Here is a 7,307-nt window from a genome sequence, read left to right as displayed (position 1 = left end):
TTTTTAGAAGCACGCACTCTCACCAGCTGAGCCATCCTACCACCTGTTGGTAGCTCAGCTTGGGCACAGTTCACTGGCCCATGTGGGAATCAAACCGATGACCCTGTTGCTCAGAGCTCGCGCTCTTAACTAACTGAGCCACTCGGCCGGACACCGCCCCCCCCTTTTTTAAGGAGGGCGCAGCTCTGGCCCATGCAGGGATTGAACCGGCAACCTTGGTGCCATCACCACCACACTCTAACCGAGCTAACCAGCCACACCCAAGGTAGTGTTTTCTCTACATGTCTGTTATGTCTAGCTGGTTTAGTGTTGTTCAGGTCCACTTCCTTTTTGCCTAGTAGTTTTATCCACTAACAGCGGGACATTGAAGTGTCCAAATATCACTGTTGAATTGTCTATTTCTTCTTTCCATTCTGTCAGTTTCTATTTCATGTAGTTTGGGGTTGCTTATCATTGTTTCGTGTTGATGATCATTATGAAACGACCCTCTTTATTTCTAGTAACAGTTTTTATTTTCAAATCTATTTTATCTATTAGTATAGTCACTCCAACTTTATAAGAAAGTTTGCTTGAAACTTTTTTCCGTCCTTTGACTTTCAACCTATTTGTATCTTTGAATCTACAGTGTATCTCCCACAGACAGCCTGTAGTTGGACTGGTTTTTATCCAGTCTAGTCTCTGTTTTTTGATTGGATTGTTAATCCAGTCACATTTAATGTTATTATTAGATTTATGTCAGTCATTTAAATTTTTTCAATGTGTTGTCTTTTTTGTTCCTCTATTCCTCCTTTACTGCTTCTTTTGCATTAATATTTTCTAGCAACATTTTAATGTAATGATTCTGCACTCAATTTTATAAAATAGAATTGAAAAAATAGATTCATATACCCAAATTGTTCCAAATATGTTTTTCCATAACTGAATCAAATCCTCAAAAATCATTAAAATGTTTTTGGATCCACATCACAAATATTTTTAGATGAATCTATGTAAATTTATAGCAAAAACTTATCAAATTTTCTCCAGCTTAAGAACTTCTCTAAGTACTCACTAATTCCTGTGTCAACTTTAGATTAACATCAAATTCAAAGAGGTATTTGAATAATTTGAAAAGCAACTCTAACCTTATCAAGTGTTCTTCAAATTTTTCTTGTAGTTTTTGCAGCCAATTTACAAAATGCTATTAAGTTAAAATGTACAAATGTTGAAAATGGGCAAAAATCAGTATTCATGATTTGTATTATGAAGTTTCAACATAAATTCTTGTCACAAAGCTTTTCCTTTCCTTGGAGCTTCCATTTTAGCTCATTCATATGCAGTGTGATCAGGGAGAAAAAGTGTATCACACTGACAAGTTTTACTTTTGATTACTGAATATTTGACAATCATTCCTTTTGTTGCAAGATCTTAAATTAGAATTGTGGAGAAAAAGGGGCCGCATACTAAACCTGACAAGCTCAGGCCAGCATGGCAGGCCTTACAAACTCACAGACCGAAATTAACCACATACACAGGATGGTTTGAACATAAAATCCCAAACTAAAGGGAGTCATGGCGGGTAGTCACATCTAGGCCTGTAACTTGACAAAGATCACTCTTTAAGTGAGCTGTCTACTGTCTTTTTGCATCTAAGATAACATACCTTTGAAATCTCAGAGTAATCTCCATTTCCAGACCCCCTCAGGGAACCACCACCACCAGAGCACAAGACTACCAGAGGCCCTCATTGTTATCTTGTTCCCCAAATACCATCTCTCTATGCTTTGAATGTTATTAATTATCCTGTACCCACCAATGTAAAAGTATGTGTATCTCTGTTTTAATTTTTTAACCAATCCTGGAGATTCCTCCCTTTTGCTTTCTCCCACCCCCTTAATCTACTACTAATGAATTTCATGTAACCCCCCTTATGTCTCCTCCTTTGATTCTAACGTATAAAAAAGGTTGTCAAACTACCATTCTCTGGAGCAGTTTCTCAATCCACTGAGATTTTGCTTCCCAGCAACTGTCAGTTTGGCTCAAATAAACTCACAAAAATTCTCTCCAGGTTTAGCCATTTCATACATCAACAGAATAGAACAGTAAGCCATTGTTAAAATTCCTTTATAATCCAAGCAATGAGCATTAATAAAAAACACAATGATCATTAAATTGTCTTCTATTTCTAGTCCTTCGAGCAGTTTCCATAAACTGGTGATGGATCCTTGATTTGAATCTATATATACTGAATAATTTTAACAACAGTGACATTTTTCAGTCTGTTTCAGAAAAATGAGTACAACTATTTTCAATAAGCATCCTAAGGTAAGACAACGTAAGGGAAATCCAGGCGCCTTGAAAAATTCCAGTAAATCCAAAATTTTTTTTTTTAAATTGGGGAATTGGCGAGAGGGGCCCGCCAAGTTGTTTTTCTTCAATCTTAGTTGTGGAGGGTGCCAGTCGCCATCTGGCTGCCCGTCGGCAGCTCGTGGCCTCTAAGCTCAAGGTGCTGTGTTACAATCTTAGTAGCGGGTGGGCATAGCCACCATCCCATGTGGGAGTCAAACCAGCAGCCTTGTTGTTAAGAGCACGTGCTCTATCCACTGAGACATCCGGGTGACAGCTCAGCTCAAAGTGCTGAGTTCAGTCTTAGTTGTGGGTTGGCATAGCCCACCATCTCATGTGGGAGTCAAACCTGGCAGCCTTCTTGTTAAGAGCATGTGCTCTCACCAGCTGAGCCACCCTGCCATCTGCTGGCAGCTCAGCAGCAGCTCAGCTCGGGTGCAACATCACTGGCCCATGTGAGAATCGAACCGGTGGCCCTGTTGCTCAGAGCTTGCGCTCTTACACTAACTCTTAACCAACTAAGTCACTTGGCCAGCCCCTAAATCCAGATTTTTTTTTAATTGGAGGATGGGAACAGCACTGGGGAATTGGGGGAAGGGGAACAGACAAGCTGCTGTCCTTTTGTTCTTCAGTCTAATTGTGGAGGACATTGCTTCACTGGCCCAAGTTGGCACCATCACTGCGCTCTTCTCAGGTGAGGCAGATCAGTCGCCGGCCTCTGGACGGCTGCTCACTGCGGCTGCTGGCCGCTCACGCTGGCTGCTGGCTACACACGGTAGCCCATGGCAACCCACTGCAACAGGGGCTGCAGCCTACGCCATCGCCGGGGACTCAGAGCAGCCCAGCTCCAGGTTGAGCTGTTGTTCAGCATCTTAGCTGTGGAGGGCAGTGTCACTGGCCCTCATATGTGGGATCTGAACCGGGGCCTTCTGGCATCCTAAGCCAGTTTTTAACCATTGTGCCACTCGGCCGGCCCTAAAGCCAGATTTTTTTACCTAACATAGCTGGAGCACTATTTGTAGTGATAGAAATTCCCCCTTCCCCCACCCCATCTTCAACAGAAATTCTTTGGCAGATGTGAAAGAAGCAAAAATACCTGTTGTGTTTATTTTAGAGTGAGAATTCACAGTTCTTTGTAAATGTGGAAGTCCCTTAAGGCAAAGTGTACACAAAGACTAACTGGGCAGCGTCTTTTATATCACACAACTCATCTAAAGCTAACAAGTACTTTCAATTTTTCAAATTTTGAATCAATTTATCTTTAGCAGCATTAGGCCTTTGTCTTCTATAGGTAACTGTTGGCTTAACTAAAGATATTTCATTTTTGTAAAACATTTTTAGTCTTTTCCTCATAATTTTCAAACAAAATTTCCATACTATTAAAAAGAACCATATTGCTATTAACATTTTGTTTTTCTATGCAGGAATTCAAGCCCATTGAAAACTGGCTAAATATACAAGCTCTTATCCTGTTATCAACTGTTTAGAAATTTTGTTGGACATTTCAGGTGATTAATGTCATCTATTCTTTTTAAATTATTGAGAGGAAACACTAAATTCAGTATGCATTTGAAGAAAATGTATCTTAATATTGTTCACTTTACTATGTTTTTTTTTCACACATTTTTCCTTTTGCTCTGGGTGCAGCAAACTGCAATTATCATTTATCATGAAATTAATAATATGCCTTTCAGGATTTGCCAGTTGTGGTACTAGCTCAGTTTTGTATCAGAACTGATTTTAAATTTAGTAATTTGCCCATATTTATTTTTTAAACTAGAAAAATAATTTAAATATATTAAAACAAATGTATCTCAATTTAATTACTAATTATGACTTACATAGGTACAGTTAACTTATGCTGTTTGCATAAAATATTCAACTAACACATTATAATGTTACTTTGGTTAGTAAAACATTATTAGAATAGCATTAATTCTTTGACATAAACTGGTGACGTTTATGTGTAATGTAAATAAGCAATACACTGGTTCTGTATCTTATACAATGCAACAGAGCAGGGGAAATATGGTTCCATCAAAATGTTTCGTTTAACAGAAAAACAGTTCCAGTCACACAAGCCATATTTTTAAAATTTTTTTATTGGGGAATTGGGGGAATCGGAACAGACAAGTTGCTGTCCTTTTGTTCTTCAGTCTAGTTGTGGAGGACGTTGCTTAACTGGCCCAAGTTGGCACCATCATTGCACTCTTTCCCGGACGAGGCAGATCAGTCGCCAGCTTCTGGACAGCCGCTGCGGGCTACATACGGTAGCCCATGGCAACCCACTGCAGCAGGGGCAGCCGCTGATGACTCAACGGCAGCCCAGCTCCAGGTTGAGCTGTTGCTCAGCATCTTAGCTGTAGAGGGCAGTGTCACTGGCCCTCATGTGGGATCCGAATTGGGGCCCTCTGGCGTCCCAAGCCAGCTCTTAACCAACAGCACCACTCGGCCGGCCCAACACTAGCCATATTTTAAGTAATCAAAATCCACATGTGGCTAAAGACTACCATATTGAACCGTCTAATCCTTTGTGTGAGGGAAAACTTAACTGGGTTTAGAATTCTTGGATCTTTTCCATTTGTTGTGTGTTGCTCTATTAAAGTTCCTTCTAATGCTTAGTTTTACCTAGTAACCCCTGATGGGCAGCCAGTTTACACTTAAACCACTTTCAAGAATATAAAAAAGTCTAAAGGAAACTAGCTAAAAGAATTAAGTTAGCATCAAAAGCTATCTTTTATCTTCTGGATTTACTCAATTGTTTAGTAGGGGCACACTGGATCTCCTTTCTAAACTGAAATCTGAATGAAAAGTAATGGGAAATGAAGTTAAAATGCACCTTGAGAAACAAAATTCTTTGACAAAATATTCTTGTCAGGTCAAAGAAAAATTAGGGCCTTGCTGGTAAATACGAGGGATGTCAAGTCAGGAAACACTTACCTGTCTTTTCTCCCACAAGTGAGTGAGGCAGGAATCAAGGTTCTTACTGATTCTATTTCCCAAACACTTCAAATTCCCCTTCCTTTCTATTCTTACTGCCCTGCAAGCTGTCCTCAACTTATCATCTGTCAACTGGACCACGCCAGAACCCAGCTAACTAGTCTTACTTTTTTAATCCATCCTCCACAGTGCTGCTAGAGCGACCTTTTCCAAACAATAACCTGGTAAATGCTGTTCCCATTTAAAATCCTGTGTGGGTCTTTACTGCCACCTACAGGATGGTGTTCCAACTTGAGCATATGGTTCAAGGTTCAGAAGGCACCACCCACTCCAGTGCTCTCAGGGCTGGAAGTCCTCCTGGCTGCACACATCCTGACTCCCCACTAATGCTCAGGATGCTGAGTCCACACCCACACCTGCACCACTGCCTGAGGGTCCGCCACCTAGCATCAGTGTGAATATTCAAAGAAATGCAAGTCCTGCATTTTGCAGATTTCTTCTACACTGCCATTCCCGTTTTCAAAGTTTCTCATGGACTGGGTGGTAAGAACTGCATGAAGCTGGTAAAAGAACGGCACTAGCAGGAGTGCCATGAAGGGGAGATGCTGAACTCAGCAGGGCTGCAGGACTGGCAGCAAGAAGCTGTTAACTGACAAAGCAGCCAGGCTGGTCGGATCTCCAGGACCGCAGCTTAGACTCACTGTGCTAGGAAGGCTGGAAGGTTCTGGCATTAAGGCCACCTCTGGTCACACTGGTGTAGTGAGCAAAGTTTCCCGTGACAGCCCCAAATAATTGAATATGCTTTTGAGTACAGTGATTTGAAGTTTGTAGTTCAAAGAAAATGAGAAAACTGGCATCTCCTCATTCGATTAAAAATGTTAATGCTGATAAGGAAACTGTAGAAACCGGTCTTCAAGCCACCTGTAAGCCAGCAGTCTCCCAATTCCTAGCTTCAGACTAGTTGGTTAGACTCATCTGGGGAACAATCTACTTAGAACATTTTGTATTTTATTGGGTTGTCAGAAAAGTCATGACGCATGTTTGCAACAGATGGCACTAGTTCATTTTTGAAAGTACTAGTCATTCGCATCTATGTTATTGCTATGTCATTTGACAGCTGACAGTTCTAGCTTCATTCTAAAAAAAATGAGCGATTTGGTTGAGTTTTGGAAATTTTACAAGTTGAAGATGGAAGACCAAATTGCATTTTTGCCACATTTTACTGTTTTACTTCCATAAAGGAAAGAACGCGCGTCAAGCTTCTGAAAAGTTGCATAAAGTTTACGGTGACAATGTTCTACAAGAATGTCAGTGCCAACGATGGTTCACGAAATTCCGTGCTGGTGATTTTGATCTCAACAACGCTCCTCGGTCAGGGAGGCCCACTGAGGTTGATGATGACAAAATAAAGGCATTGATCGACTCAAACCCACGTTACACAACACAAGAGATTACAGAACCCTGAACATCCATCATTCAAGCATTCACAACCACCTGAAGAAGCTGGGCCATGTAAGCAAGCTGGATATTTGGGTTCCGCATTAACTCAGAGTTCATTCGACGGCACGTATAAACATCTGCAATATGCTCATTAAACGTGAGGAAACCGATCCTTTTTTGAAGCAACTGATAACTGGTGATGAGAAGTGGATTGTTTACAACAATGTGGTGCGCAAACAGTCTTGGTTCAGACGTGATGATTCGCCTCAAACGACATCGAAAGCAGCCATTCTTCAGAGGAAGGTTATGCTCTCAGTGAGGTGGGATTTTAAAGGTGTCGTGTTTTTCGAGCCCCTACCAAGACCCAAACAATCAATTCGAATGTGTCCTGTTGGCAATTGGACAGTTTGAATGAATCCATTATCCAAAAACGTCCAGAGCTTGTTAACTGTAAAGGAGTTGTGTTCCATCGCGACAATGCAAGACCACACACAAGTTTGATCACCCATCAAAAATTATTGGCGCTTGGGGCCGGCCGAGTGGCACGTTGGTTAAGACCTGGCTTGGGATGCCAGAGGACCCCGGTTCGGATCCCACATATG

This window comes from Hipposideros armiger, unplaced genomic scaffold (genome assembly GCF_001890085.2).
Source record: "Hipposideros armiger isolate ML-2016 unplaced genomic scaffold, ASM189008v1 scaffold_347, whole genome shotgun sequence".
Classification (NCBI taxonomy): domain Eukaryota; kingdom Metazoa; phylum Chordata; class Mammalia; order Chiroptera; family Hipposideridae; genus Hipposideros; species Hipposideros armiger.
Note: the sequence above shows the minus strand (reverse complement) of the source record.